General features: G+C 37.6%; 1 protein-coding gene and 1 non-coding gene across 3 annotated transcripts in view; one reads left to right on the top strand and one right to left on the bottom strand.

The window, feature by feature from the left end:
• Positions 1–20,242, top strand: part of LOC125830450 (methylecgonone reductase-like) — a 160,614-nt gene that overhangs the window by 85,538 nt on the left and 54,834 nt on the right. The gene's annotated exons all lie outside the window — the stretch shown is intronic.
• Positions 8,649–8,730, bottom strand: TRNAS-AGA (transfer RNA serine (anticodon AGA)). The gene has a single exon. It is a non-coding gene; the product is annotated as a tRNA-Ser (tRNA).

Below are 20,242 nucleotides of genomic sequence, written 5' to 3'. Positions count from 1 at the left end.
GTCGTTATTATTTCCTAAATAAACAATACCTGAAAGTAAAATTGGGTTTAGCGTTAACGTTTCAGTAGCCAAAATTGTAAAGTAACTCAAATTCAACAATGAAGAAGATATCAGTTTTGAAGTTGTTTTAATAATCAACTGAAACTAGGATTGTGTTCCCCATAACGTTGCATCTAATATTCTTCCGTAATTTAGTTTCAGGCAACTTACGTCTACAAATTACATGCGAGTTAACTATATCTGACACTTCTCTGTCTACTCAGATAATCTTCACTCAAGTCCTCTCGGTCCCAGAGTGTTACACGATTTACCCTCGCCTACAATGGTGTTAAGATTCTTTCTCTTGAACTCGAAATTTAACTTCATTTAGTTAGATTAGTTTAGCATTTTCCTAACTATCATTTTTCTCTCAAACAAATGACAGATACAGGCTCATCCTAATGCGTGTACTCACCAGAATACATAAATAATGAAAACTAAACTACAGTTTGTAACCATAAATTGCCTTTCACTCGTTTTATGAAATCATAATTAGAATTTTGTCATGGAAACCACAGCCCCAGTTGTGGTGTTTATCTACTCATAATTTCACGTAAATGTTCAGAAACATATGATAAATACATGTTAGAAAATACTTACGAGAATAAGCAAATCAACCACCACTTTGATATTTCAAGAATCGGAAAAACCGAACTTCAAACTTAATTCAATATTCGAAATCAAAAACCAAAAACTATGAATTCTGGAAACTTGTTCATCGTTCAATTAATGATAAAATAAAACATAAAAACAACCTAATTAATTCAAAAATAGTGTTTTAAAAAGAATCCTACTCGAAGTAGAATTGAAATATCGGGAACTTCACGGACAGCTCTACGACCCGTCTAGGGATTCACGGTCCGTGAAACCCTTTGTGGTCTTCACTTGGAATTTCCTTACTTGGGTCGTCCATGCTTGCACACTGAAAATTGCACCACGGACCCTTAAAGAGACCACGGTCCATCTGAGTGTCTGTGGTCTTCACTTGGAACTCCCAAAGTCTGGGTATTCAATGCCACCATACTGGAAATTGCACCACGGACCGTTAAAGAGACCACGGTCTATCTGGGTGTCCGTGGTCTTCACTTGGTTAAATCCCATTTCCACTCCTCGACTCCTGTCCACTGGTTCAACTTCACGGACTATATCACGATCCGTCTTGATATTCACGGCCCGTATAGGCGTCCGTGATCTTCACTTGGGTTTTCAGTAAACTTCCCTAAACTGAACACCTACCAGATAGCAACCACGAGCAGTTTCACGGCTCGTTAGAAGGACCACGGCCAGTCAAGGGCTCCGTGGTTTTCACTTGGACATCAAAATCTCAGACCCGAGCTTGCATTTTCTTCTTTTCTTCTCTTTCATGTCTACCTGTTTTACTTGTACAAACACTACCAAACACATCATATCCACATAACTACACCTATAACTACACCTAGTTTTAGTACTAATTCTTAGTTTTCAAGCATCAAATGTGCCAAGATTTCGCGGCACATCAACACTCTCAACTTAGAACCATTACTTGTCCTCAAGTGATGAGAAACCAATATTTTCAGCCCTCAAATCATTCAAACACTTTTGACACTACGCAACAACCATCTCAAACACAATTTGTATCCAAAACCCTGAATCTAACAAACAAGGATCAAGATATAACATCTCATTACTCCTAGTCGATCATGCTTATGCCTGTGATTATCAGCTAACACAATCTACTCTCAAATGAAATCACTATGTCCTCACATCAAATAAGTCCCTCACTCATGATAATTGGGACTAAGTACTACGCTCACACTCTCAAAGAACTTCTAACACTAGCAACAAACTCCCATAGGCTTGCCCTTGCTTTCTATGCTCTATCTTACAAATACCCGGAATAGGATCACTGTAGGACTTTATCGGCTTGTAACATAAACTCAGGTTAGGGAATGTATATTTGGGTTTGTGAGTAACTAGTCCCTTGGTTTTCCAAAGTTTCGTTTTCACACAACTCTTTCCTGGGTAATTCCCTTTTTTTCTTCATTGCAGCACACCCCAACAACCATTATATGTTTTTTTTATTCTTTTTCTTGTATTTTCTTCACATTTTTCTTTTGTACTCAGCTCATTGGTTGAACCTTCTTTTTCACTTTTTCTTCTGCTTGGATTGCAAACACCCTCAACTTAGGCTTTTGGCCTGAGTTGTTAAATCGTATCTTCGGAGACCAAATGATATGATATTTATTGGGTAAGAACAAAAGTTGATTTTTAGGCTCAAATTGGGTTCAAGTGATAAGCTTTTTATTTGGTTGTTTATTTTTGGATTTTTTTAATGTCTTAACAAAAATTGCCTAGTGATCCTTTCATATCTGGTTATTCTCAGATTTAAGCAAGATTACTCGGGCAAGTTCTAGTTTTTTCTCCTAATGTTAGACTTCAAATAACACTCACACACACTCATGACACATGACTAAATTCTCTGATGTCATCTAAAGATCCTAACAGTCAAATCTTAGATCAAGGTAATCATTACACACAGACAAGCTGCTGCATAGCTCAACACATAAACACAAACACAAACACAAAACCAATTTTTACAGTAAAAACAGAGTCAACCTCCATTCAGCTTAGAATGGCAGGTTGCTCACCACCCCCTCCCCAAAAGAAATGACTTTGCCCTCAAAGTCAATAGAGAAAGTAAAACAGGGTTGTGAGGAGAGGTCATACCTACGACGCTCTAGGCACCGGTAATCGGCTCAACATTGACACCTTTATCAACGGGTGCACTCTCAGAACTCAACACATGATCAGGTTGGCCACCACTCGCCAGGGCAGGTGCTCCGCTACCAGAAGCTCCAACTAATACTTGTCTCGTTGTTGTTGCTCGCATGATTCTTTTTCTCTTGATGCCTTGCGGGCTTTCTTTTCTTGCCTTCTTTTCTCTCTGGACATGTCAACAGGTATCTCCAAATCAGATTCTCCAGCTCTATGTTTCCTTTTGCCGGACTTACTCCTGGGTAGTTCTCCCCAGACATCGTCAAGTGATTGAGTGGAGGGTGCCTGATTTTGCAATTGCATCAAAGAATCCAGCATGACCGAAGTGGGTACCTGTACTGGCTATGCGACCAATTTAGCAACATGAGTTCGCATTTCGGCCAATTGTGATTTGAACTCTTCAGTGTCTACTGAACCGGCGACCTGGAATCGATCTGGACAAGGTTCTCCAACCCATTCATTCTCTCTTTTAAGACAGCCAGCTCCTTCCACATCTCATCTTTAATCTCTTTCTTCGCAACTAACACATATTTCTCTATTAGCTGAGGCATCCAGATTACAATCTGGTCAACCAAGGTCCTGGTTTGGCGCTGATCTATAACCAATTTCTCAAGAAAAATCAAAGGAATGGTGACATAGGTACCTGGAGCCTGGGAGGCTAAAACTGGATAAGGTGGTGCCTCCGTGGAAGGCTGTGATGACTCTCCCTGTTCTGGTCCTCTATCTGCATGTGGGATGTCAATTGGTACATAAGGGACAACAACCAATGTACCTAAAACTACAGATTTCACACCAAAGAGATGGTTCACGACATCCTTGATTTTAGAAACTTGGATGAGTCTGGCTACTTCACCCCATCTGTCAACCAGCTTGTGTGGTGGAATGTTCGCTTGTCAGCATAGTTTCCCTATCAAACAGGGAAATGGAAGTCCGACCCTCTTATTCAATGCCCTGTCGTGCAACTTGATCTCTATGATCCGCCCCACATTTACTGGGTAACCAACAATGAGGCATGCTACCAACGAAGCCAGTGAAGGAGACAAGGTATTATTGTTAGTTGTCGGTCTCAATTACGCCCGGACAATATCCCACCAAACCTTAGCTGGAAAAGATAATGAAGCTTTAGTAATGACTGTTGGTGTTTCTTTGACCCAAACTGCATTCTCCCCATCTACCACAATTTGCTGTGCAATGCATCACAAAACCCTCTCTTGAGAACATTGATCCTCCATCGTAGTATCACTGGTGACCTCATGATGTTTGCCTTCAAAAGGCCAACTGAAGTTGGTGCAGTGTATTTTGGGCCATGTAACATCCTGTTGATAGTCACCTCAGAGATATCTATCAATTTTCCCTGAACTATAATTGAGTTGAGTGGACCCCAGGTAATAGCAATGTCTTTCTGTCCACGTTTTGTAGTCTCTGTTTCTGCAGCAAAGTTCATCAGTGTAGCTGCATAAGATGAATAAAACTCTCTGGCCAGGTGGCTAGAGTAGTCTCCAGGTGCATTGCCCATCCAGTCAAACTGATGATACTAAAATATCCGATAGATGTCGGAGAATGCTTTGATATCAGCTACCACCACCCTAGTCTAAGGCATGATTGTTCGCTTCTTGAAACTGCCAATTTTGTTCATAATACCATTGTTGAAAAATTCTTCGGACCGATTGACAATCTACATGGATCGGTAACAATCAATCAGCTATTGTATTGCTGCGGGGTCAGGTTCATGCATATTCACATACATCACCATGGTGTCATCGGTTGTGATCTATATATCCTCATCTGCAGCATCTGCCTCCTCACTTACTCCAGTTTCAGTTTTTGTATTTACCACATGTGGAGATGTGGTTTCATCTTCCTGATAGACATTTTCAGACTCTGCACTGTCCCCCGAATTATCAGCAGACTGGGTACCTAAACCAACATTATATTCACTACCCGATGCTTCACTGCTACAGGAACGACTTCCTCCCTCGTCAAACTGGGGAGGAGTGTCCTGGGGAATTGCTCTCTTGGTCTGTGCTCTAGTAGCCCGAGGTGAGTATTCTTCTGGTGTGACATTTATTTTCACCTCAAAACTACTGGACTCTGAGTCATTGTGACCTTCTGATTGAGAAGCAGTGAGGGGGGCATATTTGGTTGCGTTCTTTCATCGAGGAGGCATAGTACCTGAGAAACACAATACTAATTAGTACAAAACTCACTAAAATGACACACTATCGGGTACTCAAACTTCCCCTATGTAATTACCTCGTGACGCCTTGCCTTAAGAATGTCGTCACCCAATCTATCATTAGGAAGGGTCACAGAATCAAAAAATGACAGAAATAAAAGTACAGAAAAAATAAATTTTTACAACCCAAATAAACTCTACGGGAGCTGTCACGGGCCGTGGTAGGTACCACGGTCTATTAAACCCTCATGGAGGTAATACAAACTCAGTGTGCAGCATGAGGTTGACCAAGTAATGTTCACGGACGGTTACACGGCCCGTGGATTGAACCACGGTCCGTGATACGGGTTGTGAACTTACCTGATGTTTGGAAGGAATTCAAGTGTGGTCCACGATTGGTTTCACGGCTCCTGGTAGCTTCCACGGTCCGTAAAACCTATCGTGGTCTTACACTTGACCATTTCTTTAGTCATCTTCTTCCCACATTCACTAAATTACAAAATTACAGTACCAAACTCCCATTATTACAAAGGAACAGAACCAAAACATATTCACCCCTCAACACCTTTCTTGATAAATTCAACTAAATAATATACGATGACAACCAACTTAGACAACCACAACTTCAACCCACTGTTATCATACCCATATACAAGTACAAGTAAAAACACCCAATTCAACTTAACCCACAACAAATCAATACCAATTAAAGTAGCTCATCACATAATCATGCTAATTTCGACTAAATCTAAGCAGATCTAACTTGTTTTAGATAAGATCAAACTTATAACAAGGTAGAAAAGACTTACTTGTACTTAGAGGAAAATATTACTCAAGAAAAAAACTTAGTGGACTTGGCTTGAAGTTCTTGACAACGTAGATTTAGGGCTTTGATTCTTGGATGAACTTCAGATTAATGGATGATAGGAACCTTTTTTTTACTCTTGCCGTTACAGGAATAAGAAAAGAGAGAAAAAGCCGACCTTTGGCGCTTAGGAAACACATATACTTTTAATTTTAACTTTGGTCCAAGCACGGGTCGGGTCGGTATAGGTGTCTGTGATCTTCACTTGGGTTACCAGCAAACTTCCCTGAATGGCACACCTATTGGATAGCAACCACGAGCAGTTTCACAGCTCGTTAGAAGGATCACGGCATGTCAAGGGTTCCGTGGTCTTCACTTGGACATCAAAATCTCATATCCTAGCTTGCATTTTCTTCTTTCTTCTCTTTCACGACTACCTGTTTTACCTATACAAACACTACAAACGCATCATAGCCACATAACTACACCTAATTTTAGTACTAATTCTTAATTTTCAAGCATCAAATGTGCCAAGATTTCGCGGCACATCAGTCGTGCACTACAACACGTCGAGTCGGCAATATGTGAATACATAACTTATGCAAAAATCAAAAGGGAGTGAACATTAGGCCACACTTCATGCACAACAATGTCTTGTTGGGCAATCATATCTATTTTAATCGCCTTTGCCTTGGTTTGAACCTCATTGTGGAGGTAAAAAAAATTGTACAAACTAAACCAACAAGGCTATTATCATGTAATTATTTAATGAACTTTTTTATTATTTATTTTGTCTGCTAATACTAAGTACCTTGTTTGCTACAATTGATTATTCAATATTAAAATTGACATTCACATACGCATTACCAAGGTATTTCGAACTCAAAATCCATTTTGTTTCATCAGATTTTTACTAAAAAGGAATAAAAATCCTCAGCCAAATTGGGAGAAATTCAAAATTGGATGGGTTAAAAGGCATTTGTGAGAAAATTGGCTCGGTCAAACTGCCTTGCGGCAGCTTGGTCACATAGATCTTAAAAAACTAAACTCTTCTATTGTGTTGCATTTTCTATGGCGGACCGCCCCCTTCGGTCCATCATAGTAGAGCGATTCGAGAAGAACTATCATGCCAAATTCGGAAAAAAAATCGCTTGAAATGGACATCGGAGGCCAAAGTTAAGAGCATTTGAAGTTTCATCATTTTACAACTACTTTTTTTCTAGTTCCACTCCTTAATTTGGTTTGCTTTTTATCTAATTGAATTTTCATTTATATAGAAGAATAGTTATATCAAAAATTTTGTTTTGATTAATTATTTTTATTTTAATTAAAAGTCAGGTGCGTAAACCTTATTTATTAAAATAATTAAAAATTGTGTAAATGTATTAATAGCGACCATGATCTTCTAGTTCTTGCTAATTTATTTAGATATTTTTATGTTAAATAATTATAAATATAATTCATGTGTGACTTTTTCTTTTTGGAAAATAAAAACATTTTATCATCCAAGTATTATTTATAGCACTATATTTCCCAACGATGTTAGAATAGAAATAAAAACCACTGAAACCATATTTGCTTATACTACTAAACTCTTCGACTTATCTTATAGTTCTAGAATTCTTTTATGGATAAAAGCTCAGCTGCCTCAGACAGTTCTAGACACGTGGAAACATAGACCCTCGATGAAACACTTCCTGAATTACATGTCTGATGATTGCTTTTGGTTCCCTTTGAACTTTTAGGAACCACCTCTTGTTCCTTTCTTCCCATACATGGTATACACAACTAGCTAAAGTCATTCTGAACACTCCAGCCTTGGCATTTTTCCCATTTGCATGAATAATTGCCCAGCTCTCTTCACTCCATCCTTTAGGGGGCCTCTGTATTCCTTGCCACCTCAATAAGTTGGCCTATACTTCTGCCGAAGTTGAACATTCAAAGAAGATATGAGAAGCGCTTTCATCAGCATTCCCACAAAGGCAACAATGAACCTCTCGATTGATGCCCCATCGATGCAATCTATCCCTTGTATACAACTTCCCATGTATGGAGAGAAGAAGAATAAACTTCAATTTTCCCATCCCCATGTTATTGCATAACAACTTCTCCAATCCACCTTATCGAAGGTCGTTCTCATCACATGATACATCTTTCTTACATGGAATTTGTCTAGCGGTGTGAACTCCTCCATTGTATATCCAACTTCTTCAACATAATTCTTAGCCTTCAATATCTTTTGTACCACCCAGGACGCTTGCACGCATGCTTTGCTTGCAATTCCTCATCGGTTTCCCTTGTATATAGTAGGTGTGCACCCACTTCACCCATACTTTATCTTTTTTATTGCACAGATTCCACAGAGCCTTACAAATAGTAGTTTTGTTCCACACAGTAATATTAGTAAAATTTAACCCCCTGCTAACTTAGGTTTGCATATGGTATCCCAAGCAAGGAATGCTTTTTTCGATACTTTTTCCTTTCCTGTCCATAAGAAGCTTCTACATATGGAGTCAATGAGCTTGACAATCTTCTTTGGTAGCACAAACACTTGAACCCAAAAAGTTTGTATGGAGAATAAGATTGTTTTTATCAATTGCATCCTACCTGCATATAATAGAAACTTAGTTCTCCAGCTTGTAATTCTGCCTACCATTTTGTCGATTAATGGTTGGCATTGATCAATGGCTAATCTTTTTGTGCTTAGTGGAACTCCAAGATATCAAAAGGGTAGATTTCCTTTAGAAAAGCATAGATTCACCAGTATCTGTCCTTGCACCATAGGTTGCAAACCCTCCAAAATAAATGTAGCTCTTGCTCACATTAGCGGCCAGTCCATAAGCATTGGAGAACTCCTGGAAGCATTGGTAGAAACGTGGACGGCAGGATTCGAACCTGCGCGGGCAAAGCCCACATGATTTCTAGTCATGCCCGATAACCACTCCGGCACGTCCACCTGTTTGCTGAAATTCTGCGATATCTAATTATAATAATTGCAGAAAAAATTTATGTCATTTTGAATAATTGATATATAACAAACAATTTATAAACACATGATCTTAATTGATATACTAAAAACTTGGAAATAATTAGTGTTGTACAAAAAGTAGCCAGAGGGATTTGAGAATTAATCATAAAGGCATCATGTAAACTGTTTTTGAATCATAGAAATTGTTAATGACACCTTTAATGTAATTATTTGTGCATTGTCTTATTATTTGTGTTAGTTTAAAACATGCTAGCAAAAAATATTCTAGCTAAGTCTAGTAAAACTTCTTTCATCGGTTAAAAAAATGTTAATGACACCTTTAATGTTTGTGAAAATTCACGGTTTAAAATGATCAACTCAATTTTCATATTGTCCAAAAACAGTACCAAACTAATTCACATATTATATTAATTCACTGTCCTCACAACTAATTGTTTATCAAAAAATCGGCAGAGTTAAATTTATATGAGATCAAAAGCACACGTCTTAAATAAATTATCTATAGGTTACAAAGATAATACATCAACCAATTCAAAAACTCCACTCGAGCCCTAAAGTGCTACACCTATGGAGTAGTACTTTAAGGTAAGTGGGGTCCTAACTATAATCAGTATTAGTAGTGTAACGATCCATTTGATCGTTTTGAGTACTAGAACTTTTTATTTCATAAAAAGACTCTTTCGATAGGTTCTAAATGGGTCTTTTGAACTATTCGTAACTACAATTATAGAATAAATGGGATAGTTTTAATAATTTATTTAGTTGGTGGTTAAAGAAAATAACTTTAAAATTAATAGTGGATCACTTTTACCATTTTTATAATTAGTCATATAATAATTAGGGTAATAATAATCAGTAGAAGAAAAAGAAATTTGAAGAGACGCAGTCGGAGAACAAGATTGAAACGGCGACTTTAAGATATTCCATAAAATTTTCTTTACTTTGCAAAAGATGAATAGATAATAATGTAGGAAAGTTATAACATGTTAGTGTAGGAATTACTATATTCTAATGTTGGGGTGAAAGAATGGAATGGTATTATGCATATGTGTTCGCTGGCGGTTGTCGTGTTGAAATTCGGCCGAATTAATGTATTGATTTAAGTTGGTTTAATTATTAATGTTGGTTGTACAAAAAGTTAATAGGATGTATGTGTTTAATATATATTAATATAGAATGGGTAGTTTTTCCTATTATACATGTCGGATTGGAAAGCTGTAGTTTGTAATTAAGAATCACTATTATTAGTATTATAAAATAGGTAGGATGCATTATTATATATTTATAGAATATTATTGGGGTACATAAGGAAGTTGACAGTGTATCTACAATGGCTACAAAGGAGATGGTTATTGCTAGTGTATCTGCAACTATACTAACTAGTGAATTAAAATTAATGATTTCTAATGTTAGGAATGGTGTACTATTTAGTAGTTGATTGTGATTGTTATTAATATTATTATCATGACTATTTCTTCCTGTACCCACTTGATCGTTAATGACGAGTAAACTAAGGTCATGATTGTTCATCAATTTGAGTTTTATAGGTGGAAAGTGAATTAAGTTATGGTTGTTGCCAGCTTGCCACTGGTTTCGTAACCAGTGGTACAAAAGTTTAATATTATTGTTTTCCTATCATGTTATAAAATTAGGTTTTGATATATGGAGATAGATATAAATATTAGGTGTATTGAATACTTGATAGATTTGAAACATTCGGAAGTATTGAGGAAAAGAAAGGCACTGGGGAATTAGCTTGCTTGACTTCGGTTCTTTGATGGAGGTAGGTTATGGTTTATTCTATGTGATAGATAGACTCTTAATATTGATTGATAGTCATTGAGTGATATCGTGAATTTCTCTATGTACTTGGTTGTGTGGTTTGTGATTGGTCTGAAATCATGAGACCGTGAAATTTATAAGCTTGAACTTTCTCTATCGAAGTGATGCCTTGAATAAAGAACGTTTGATGAAACATTGTTAATGAAGTTAAGAGTGGTGATAATGAATGATAAATTAACTATATTTAATAGACTTTAGTGGATTTGTGTTTCTTATATTAATAAAATTTGAGCTTCCGCGTTAAAGTTTGTATTTCATGAGTTGAACAATAAATATAGGTTGGGGTTGAATTCGTTGGTTCGCCCACCTAGGAGGTTAAGTGTGGGTGCCGCTCATGACTCTTTTTATGTCGTGACAATTAGAGACTTCATAGATAGCTAGTTAGAGTAGTTGTATTCACTCTATTCTATTTCAGATTCCTTTCACATTATAGTTGTTGTATACAAAATTTTATTCAAAAATATATTGAACTAGTTTTTCATAATTATGCTTTCACTCAGTCATTTTCATTCTTTTACATGTTTATATTTAGTTGCTCATGACTATGTCAGTATCAAGGGTTAGCTTGAGGTCACTCGTGACTCTAAGCACCGTGTTATGACTAGGAGGTAGTCTCGGATCATGACACCCTTCTTCATGAAACCTCCATGTTTTCTTACAATCTTTTGGAACCTACGAGTGAGATATGCCATATCTTCATCCATTTCAGGAATTTCACTCTGAGACACCTTGAGAGCTAGAGATTTATTCTTTTTTGCTTCTTTCTTTGAGGGATCTTGATTCATGTGCATTTCATAGGCTTGCAGATTTCCAATCAATGCATCCATTATCAGTACCTTCAGGTCCTCGACTTTAGTAATTGCAACATTTTACTATCCCAAGACTTTGGAAGGATTCTTATCACCTCTATGACCGGTTTACTTAGATGAATGGGTTCACCCAAAACACCTAAGTTCATTGGTTATGGAGGAGAATCTGGTGTGCATTTTCTGAATGGTTTCACTCTCTTTCATAGTTGTCACTCCCCGAGCCTACACCCTAGATGTGGCTGGCACTCGAGAACCATTGCTGGTCCCCAAGCGAACCCTTGGCCTGGCTCAATACTCAGCGGAAGACTTACTCAACAATATATGACCTCAATTTGCAAAGATTAACTCAAAAGTCTCAAGATAAATAACTTAGAATATTTAATGTATTAAACTAGCCATAAAAAAGGCAACTCAACTCTTAAACATTAACAATGGAAATGGAAAAGACTCCTCACAACACTACTATCTATGAAGCCTCTACTAACTATGATAGACATCAGGACACGGCACACGGGATCTTAATATGCCTGAAAATAAAAGTGGAATCCTTCGGAAGCAAGGAAGCTCACCAAAACTAACTTGAAATGCAAGTGATATCAACGAACTGCCTATTGATGATCCTGGATACTTGTATCTACATCATAATTAAAAACAGGCCAAATGGTGTTAGTACATTGAATGTACGAGCATGCTAGGGGAACTCTAAAGCATAGACATAAGCTTGAACTGATAAAAATAAAGAACTTACTCACCTCATCTCAACTCAACTCAAGAATACAACTCAACTCAACTCAAGGATACTCAACTCAGGTCAATCTAAAATCAACAATAAAGATGTAGTATAAAGAAAGCTTTTAAAACAGTCGATAATAACTCAATGTATATAAAAATACAATAATAAACTCTTTACTCTTATTTGGGAGATTCTCTAACCGATAACCATCACTATGAGCTATGTGATGATACAATGTCTCCCCCACACTGCCAGAACTGTCATATACCTTGCTGGAGTATATAAGACATCCTTAACTAAGTGGATTCACTAAACTATGCTTAAAAGCAGTAAGAAATCATCTAAAAAGTATGATCCTTTACCGATGTTGGCATACATAGTTTATGAGGATTTTGAGTTGTCTGAACTCATCCCCATATTGGTGCTCAATACTACTCAGATAATTACTCAAAAGATTCTCTTAAAAGATATAATGCTCAAAACTCTTCATGTACTCATTTAGAAATCATAGTTTCTTCTCATATTAAATGTAAAAGTGTTACATGCTTGGGAATACTTAGTCCCCTCATACTCATTTTGAAAATAAATTCAACTCTCCTCATTCTCATACTCAAGTACTCAAGTACTCAAGTACTCAAGTACTCAAGTACTCAGGTCTTAAATCGAGTTTAAAAAGATTGAAAAAGACTTCTCAAAGTGACTCAAAAGACTTCCTCGAACTTTACTCTTAATCTTTACTTTGATTTGAAATGAATATTTAAGCGTTATGATTAGAATGTAGGATCTCTCAATGATATAGGAAGGCTTAGATAGTTGACAATATGAAACGAACGAAGACAAAAATTGGAGAACACTAGCGCATCCCGGAGAGGAATTTTTATTTTGGTCGCGAAATAATTTTTGAGGCAGAAGACTATGTATCCTCTCCACGATGCGGAGAAGGGGTAATTATCTGAGGACCAAATTTTTAAAGCGTCTCCGTGACGTGGACCTAGGCACGTATTTTTGCCCGATCTTTTCTTCGTCTCCCAAACTCGATTAAACTCATACCCACTTTAGTTCTATGGTTCAATTTCATGAAATTTCACAAATCCAAAACATTTTCAATGAAACCCACACAGAATTCAATCAAGAGACTCAACTATTTTGCAAAACTCTCACCTCAAAGATTTCGAAGACCTCAATTTATCAATCTAACACAAGAACTTCTCAAGAACTCAATAATTAACTTCAAGAATGAACTCATGGGTAAATTTTTACATGATTGGTGTGAGGGAGAACAAACCCAACACTATGAAAGCTTACACACCTCGAAAGAACTAAGTTCTTGGCAATTTTCCTGAAATCTTGAAGAACCTCTTGAAAACTTCCTCTTTTCTCCTCTTGAATTTTGCCCTAGTTTCTTGAATGGTTTAGACTTGAGCAAAAACTGATTTTAATCAGCTTTGACCCCTAATTGGGTAAAAAATAATGTCTAGGCCTAGTGGGGTAAGGAAAAGACCAAAATATCCCTCTTTAATTTGGATGAACTTCCTTAACTAGACAGGTTGTACCCAAACGGGCATATCTCTCTCATCCGTACATATTTGTGGAACCGGGATGGATAGAGTATCTCGAACTATGAGCTTCTTTCATGATCCTCTCTTAGAGTTTATCCACATTTGGTACAGACAATCTGTCTTGATACCTCAACACACCATCTCCTCCTTGTTCAAAAGCCATCACTTTTTGCTTATGAACATTTTCCTTCAACTCAAGCAAAACGGGGTCTTGGTCTTGTTTCTCCATCAGTTCAAACACTAGTGATGATTCAGCCCCATTCATCACCACCACTCCACCTACATTGGAATCCATTAACTAGACTCTCAATCGTGCAAGTCTGTGCACATCTTTGGCTAATTCTTCCTTGCCTTCCTCAACAGGGCAATACTACTCATAGATAACTTGCTCAAAACATCAGCAGCAACATTAGCCTTACCTGGGTGATAGAGAATACTCATGTCATAATCCTTGAGTAACTCCAATCACCTCATTTGTCTGAGATTAAGCTATTTCTGATTGAACACATACTGAAGACTCTGAGACCGGTGAACACATCAACATGAACACCATAGAGATAGTGACACCATATTTTCAAAGCAAACACTTACCCAACCAACTCGAGATCATGAGTCGGGTAGTTTTTCTCGTAAATCTTAAGCTGTCTGGAGGCATAATCTATAACTTTGACATTCTGCATAAATACACAACTCAGTCCAACTCTGAACACATCACAATACAGAACAAAGCCTTGTGTCCGGTAAGGTCAACACTGAGTAATAGTCAACCGCGTTTTCAATTCCTGAAACCTTTTATCGAAAGCTTCAGACTATTGAAACTTCACTGTCTTCTGAGTCAACTTTGTCAACATGGACAAAATAGATGAGAACCCCTTGATAAACCTTTTATAATAACCAGCCAATCCCAAGAAACTCCTAATATCAGTTGGAGATGTAGGTGGGCCAGTTCTGCACTACAATCTTTTGAGTGTCAACTCAAATCCCTTCACCAGAAATAATGTGTCCTAAGAACGTCAATGACTCAAGCCAAAACTCACACTTGGAAAATTTGGCATACAACTCTCTAACTTTGAGAGTTTGGAGAACTACTCTGAGATGACTAACATGATTCTCCTCATTCCTCGAATAAATCAGAATGTCATCAATAAACATGATAACAAATATGTCATAATATGGCTTAAATACCCTGTTCATTAGATCCATGAGCCCTGCAAGAACATTAGTCAAACCAAAAGACATAACTAGAAACTCATAATGACCATAGCGGGTCCTGAATGTTGTCTTTGGGATGTCATTTTCTCTTACTCTCAACTGATGATATCCAAATTGAAGGTCTATCTTAGAAAAGCAAGTGACACCCTGAAAGTGATATAAAATATCGTCAATTCTCGGAAGGGGATACTTTTTGTTTATAGTAACCTTGTTCAATTTGTGGTAATCAGTACACATCCTAAGAGAACCATCTTTCTTCCTCACAAATAAGATCGGAGTGCCCCAACGTGAGACACATGGTCGAATTAAACCTTTATCAAGAAGGTTTTTCAACTGCTCTTTTAACTCTTTCATCTCAGTTGCATCCATTTTATATAGAGGAATGGAGATAGGTCGAGTATCAGGATAAATATCTATGTCGAAGTCTATTTCTCTCTCAGGAAGGACTCGGTGAAAATCATCTGCAAAGACATTTGAAACTCACTCACAAGTGGATCTGACTGAATAGGTAGTGTCTCAACACTTAGTCATTAACTTGGACTAAGTGATAGATGCACCCCTTGGAAACCAACTTTCTGGCCTTAACATACGAAATAAAGCGACCCTTAGGCACTGTTGAACTACTCCTCCACTCTATAACTGGCTCATATAGGAAACTGGAACTTAACTACTCGAGTTCTATAATCAAGTGAGGAATAACAAGCATGAAGCCAGTCCATACCTAAAATAACATTAAAGTCCACCATGTCTAACTCGACTAAGTCAGCCATGATGTCCATGTGATTGACAGACATGGTACAATCACAATAAACTCTCTCAGCTAGAATAGACTAACCAACCGGTGTGGAAACACTAAAGGGCTCAAGAAGTCATTCAGGAAGAATATCAAATCTCATAGCAATATACGGAGTCACAAAAGATAGATTTGCACCTGGATCAGACAATGTATATACATCAAAGTAAAGACTTTGATCATACTAGTAACAACATCAGGTGAATTCTCTTGCTCTTGGCGACTGGTGATAGCGTATAGATGGTTTTCTCATCTGCCTGTTCCTGAAGTAGCTCCTCTAGGTGCAGCTCTGTCTGCTGGAGCCATTGAAGAAGATTGGGCTCTATTTCCCCCATTACCATTACATTTCCTGTTCTTAGGGAGCTCTCTCATTAAGTGCCTGTTTGACCTCACTTGAAACAACCAGTAAAGCCATCACGACATGCTCCTAGGTGGTTTCTACCACACTTAGCACATGTAGGAGTCTAGTTGGCCCCTTGTACCACACTACCTTGGGACTGAGCAGGTCGAGCTCTGAAGTTCTGCAAATTCTGATTCCTGAACTCACCTTTGTTCTTTGGTGCAGGTGAACTAGCAAATGATGGAGCAAGTCTAGTTGGCTTTTGTTGAAAAGATGACCAGTTCGCATTACCAGCATTTTGTTGCCTAGACTCATTACATGTTAACTTAGCCTTCTTATTGCGAAACTCTTCCATATTTCTCAACTTGTCCTCATCAACCTATTATACATGGATCATAAGCCTTGCTATGTCCATGTACCCTATCAAAATAGTTACCTTACCCTCCTTTAATAGACAAGCGAGACAACCCAGACCCAAACAAACTCATTTTGCTCCTCATATCAGCAACTATCTCCAAATCATAATAAGACAGTTGAGTGAACTTGAGGTTGTACTCATGCACACCCATGGATTCTTTCTTAAGAGTGAGAAATTCTCTTACCTTTGTCTCCCTCTGTTCACGGGGAAAGAAACGCCCTATAAAGGCACCTTCAAACACAACTCAGCTCACAATTGGTGCCCCTTCAACCCTGCTCTTTTCCCATTGGTTGTACCAAATCTTTATCACACCCTTAGGCTGGTATGCAGCTAGCTACACTCGATCAACATCACCAACATGCATAACCTCAAATACTTTCTGTAGTTCCTCCACAAATTTTTCCGAATCTTCAGTGACACTTGACCCTGTGAAGTTTAGAGGATTCATCCTCAAGAACTCACGGATCCTGGATGTATCAGCCACATCCTTATGAATCCCTCCTTGTTGCCTAGCTTGGTTGGTCACAACCTGACTCAACATCCAGATAGCATCCCCGAACTCAGCATTACTTCCCTCTCCTTGGGGATGCACTTCTGGTACATTGGGGAGTCCTTGATCCTAGGGATCAACATTTCTTCTAACAGGATGACCTCAAACAGCTCTTCGTGGAGGCATGATCTGAAAGATATGCACAAGCACGAATTAGAAAGAAACTTTTATAGAGTTGAATTCTATCGCACGAAAAGAGTATGAAAAAGTGAAATATTTCCTAAATCTTATAGCCTCCAAATTATAAATGTTGCACGTTTCACACCGATAACCAGGACTCTACAGACATGGCTTCATAGACACCTTAGGACTCTTAAACTATGTGTTCTGATACAAAGTTTGTCAGGGTCCGAACCTACACCCTAGACGTGACCGACATCCGAGAACCATTGCTGGTCCTCAAGCGAATAATTGGCCTGACTCAATACTTAGCGGAAGACTTACTTAATAATATATGACCTCAAGATTAACTCAAAAGTCTCAATATAAATAACTTGGAATAATTTAAGTATTCAACTAGCCTTAAAAAGGAAACTTAAGTCTTAAACATTAACAATGGAAATGGAAAAGACTCCTCAAAACACTTCTGTTTATGAAGCCTCTACTAACTATGATAGACGTCGGGACAAGACCCATGACATATTAATAACACTAAAAATAAAAGTGGAATCCTCCGAAAGTAAGGAGGCTCACAAAACCTAATTGAAACTGCAAGTGGTATCAACAAAGCGCTTGTTGATGACCTGATGACCCTAAATACATGTATTTGCATCATAAAAAGATGCAGGTCAAATGGCGTTAGTATATTGAATGTACGAGCATGCAAGGGGTACTTTAAGCATAGACATAAGCTTGAATTGATATAAAGGAAGAACATACTCACTTCATCTCAACTCAGCTCAACTTAACTCAAGAATACTCAACTCAAGGATACTTAACTCAATTCAATAAGCAACAATAAAGATGTAGTATAAAAAAAGCTTTTAAAACAGTAGATAATAACTCAATGTATATAAAAATACAATAATAAACTCTTTACTCTTATTTGGGAGGTTCTCTAACTGAAAACCATCACTATGAGCTATGTGATGATACATCGTCTCGCCCATTCTGCCAGAACTGTCATATATCCTGCCGGAGTATAAGACATCCCCAACTAAGTGGATCCACTAAGCTATGCTTAAAAGTAATAAAGAATTGACTAAGAAGTATGATCCTTTACCTATGTTGGCATACATGGTTTATGAGGATTTTAAGTTGTCTGAACTCATCCCCATATCGGTGTTCAATACTACTCCCAATAATATATATAACTCATGCTCATATGTTTTTAAAGAAAACATAACTCCTCCTCAATTTGAGATAATTACGCAAAATAATCTCTTAAAAGAGATAATGCTCAAAACTCCTCATGAACTCATTTAGAAATCAAGGTTTCTTCTCATCTTAAATGTAAAAGTGTTACATGCTTGGGAATACTTAGTACCCTTATACTCATTTTGAAAATAAACTCAACTTTCCTCATCCTCATACTCAAGTATTCAAGTCTTAAATCAAGTTTAAAAAGATTGAGAAAGACTTCTCAAAGTGACTCAAAAAACTTCCTCGAACTTTACTCTTAATATTTACTTTGATTTGAAATGAAGATTTAAGAGTTATGATTAGAATGTAGGATCTCTCAATGGTTTAGGAAGGTTTATATAGTTGATAATAAGAGCATAGCGAAGACACAAATTGGAGAACACTGGCACGACGCGGAGAGGGATTTTAATTTTTAGTCGCGAAATAATTTTTGAGGTAGAGTTATCTTAGGACCTAATTTTTAAAGCGTCGCCGCGACGCGGACGTGGGCACGCATTTTTGCCCATTATTCTCTTCCTCTCCCAAACTCGATTCAACTCATACCCACTTCAGTTCTATGGTCAAATTTCACAAACCCAGAACATTTTCAATGAAACCATAAAGAACTCAATCAAGAGACTCAACTATTTCACAAAACTCTCACCTTAAGGATTTCAAAGACCTCAATTTATCAATTTAACTCAAGAACTTCTCAAGAACTCAATAATCAACTTCAAGAATGAATCCATGGGTAAAAGTTTACATGATTGGTGTGAGGGTTAGCAAACCAACACTATGAAAGCTTACATACCTCGAAAGAACTAAGTTCTTGGTGATTTCCCCGAAATCATGAAGAACTTCTTGAAAACTTCCTCTTTTCTCTTTGTGAACTTTGCCCTAAATTCTATAACACTTTAGGCTTGAGTGAAAACTGATTTTAATCAGCTTTGACCCCTAATTGGGTGAAAAAAACGTGTAGGCCTAGTGGGGTAAGGAAAAGACCAAAATACCCCTTTTTTAATTTGGATGAACTTTCTTAACTAGACAGGGTATACTCAAATGGGCATATCTCTCTCATCCGAACTTGGAATTTAGAAAACTCGATGGCATTATAAAGAAGGTGCAATGACCTTCGATCTGGTATCTCATGGGCCACCTAACTCATCTCGTGCTAAAAGTTATGATCGTTTGAAGTTGACCCAAAATTTACAATTTAAGAGTAACTTGAACCAAATCTCAATTCAGCTCTTTCCAATTTAGTTCTTTCTAGATTTAGCTCTTTCTAAGACCGAGGTCTTACAATAGTGAAGTTTTCATACTGGGCGGTAAGCATATCCACCTTATTAGATTCATTAACTTGCTGAGTTTCTTCATGAGCAATTTTGAGACAGTCTCATATCTCCATTCCAGATTCACAAGCAGAGATTCTATTGTATTCGTCACTCTTATACCACATACCAAAACTTTTTTGCCTTGTAGCTTTTCTCAATCTTCTTTCTATCAACCTCACTATACTGTGTTTGAGTTTTTGGAACAACTTTTATGATATCTCCCTCCTTTAACTCAATATTATGAATGTAAGAACAGTCAAAAAAATGTCCCATAGTTTACTATCCTCAGCCATCAGACAGTCATGCATATGTGTCTTTTACCACCGATAAAACTGGCCATTGAATCGAGTTGGCCTGGTTGATGATTGACCCTCTCCCAGGTTTAGTGGAGCAATGATAACACTCAACTACACTTTTTCTGATTCAAAGTGTAGGCGGTCGCTAATAAACCCAACTATGAGTTGGGGTCGATCCCACATGGAGTGATACGATAAAGAATTCAAATACGAAGTAAAGATGTGTTCTAATCTTTTGTAGAAGTAAAAGGGTAC

The sequence above is a fragment of the Solanum verrucosum genome, unplaced genomic scaffold (genome assembly GCF_900185275.1).
Source record: "Solanum verrucosum unplaced genomic scaffold, falcon-dt-bn FXZP01000228.1, whole genome shotgun sequence".
NCBI classification, from domain to species: domain Eukaryota; kingdom Viridiplantae; phylum Streptophyta; class Magnoliopsida; order Solanales; family Solanaceae; genus Solanum; species Solanum verrucosum.
Note: the sequence above shows the minus strand (reverse complement) of the source record. Positions and strands in the feature narration are given on the sequence as shown.